We start from the raw sequence: 1,203 nt of genomic DNA, 5'->3' as shown, positions 1-1,203 counted from the left end.
CTTGAAAGTTCTTTATTTTATATTATAATTAGTTTATTTTATCTCAATTAATCATGAGTTTTTAAATTTAAAAATCAATTTTTTCAAAGTTTAATGTTATCCCAGAAAAAAATATTTTATATATAATTATGCAAAATTATATAATATAAAAATATATATAATTTTATATATTTGTATAAATGTGGACATATTTTATATATAATTATTGTTACGTCCTAAAGACGCCACGGTTCTTTTCTTTCGAAAGAGTTGGCTACACTACGGTTGGCGTCTACGAGACTCGAGTGATCTCCTAATAATGATCTAAAAGAATTGAAAAAAGGGACTGGACAAACTCCGCGAAAACTCGTAAACGGCAATCAACCCGGAAGGAACAACATTAATGCAGGCCTGAAAAGTGGCAAGATTGCGAAAGACATTCTAATGGACCTAAGTTATGCAATAGTAAAAATCCAAGCTGTCGTCCGAAGCTGACCAATAATTTCATCTAAAAAAAAAACAGGCGCCACGTTGTGCCAAAAAATAGGAGAACTTTCCACGATAGCGTTATCTAAGATCGGACTCGCGACAATGGTTATCCTGCATGCAAAACTATCTAAATATACACGGTAACCGTCTATTTATAATACCTAGCTATATTTATAATACCTGCTATATTTTCCGCGAGGATAACAGAATTCGTCATCTGCCTGGAATTCGTAATCTTGCCTTTTTAAAGAAAACCGTAAATCATTTCTTCTCGAAACCCCTCTAATAATGCACTTTAGATTAATAACGATAGGACTTTATAAAAATCGTAAATCTCGCTCGATATTGCAACTAACTATTGCATCCTAGACAAAGGATATTACGCTCTTTTTTCGGAGTATAAATAGAGGTCCCACGGAAGCGCAGAGCGTCAGTATCAAAATAAAATTCAGTCGTCAGTCAGTTCGCGCAAAACTAGTGCCTTAGTTCGTCGCGCATCTCAGTGTTCACTTAGTCCATTTTACGCCATATGCTCTTTGAGACCATCCAGTTATCATTTACTACCTTCCTGGTGCTCTTGTGCGAACAGCAAGCCTTCTCACCATCAATCAAATATCCACTCGAGGTTTTGTGAACCAAGTTATCCCATGCAGCTAATCAGTTGGCTTGTCATTCCGTCTACTTATCCACACGTGTCCCCGTGTGTGTATATATATATATATATATATGTACTTA

This window comes from Trachymyrmex septentrionalis, unplaced genomic scaffold, assembly GCF_001594115.1.
Source record: "Trachymyrmex septentrionalis isolate Tsep2-gDNA-1 unplaced genomic scaffold, Tsep1.0 scaffold146, whole genome shotgun sequence".
Lineage (NCBI taxonomy): Eukaryota > Metazoa > Arthropoda > Insecta > Hymenoptera > Formicidae > Trachymyrmex > Trachymyrmex septentrionalis.
Note: the sequence above shows the minus strand (reverse complement) of the source record.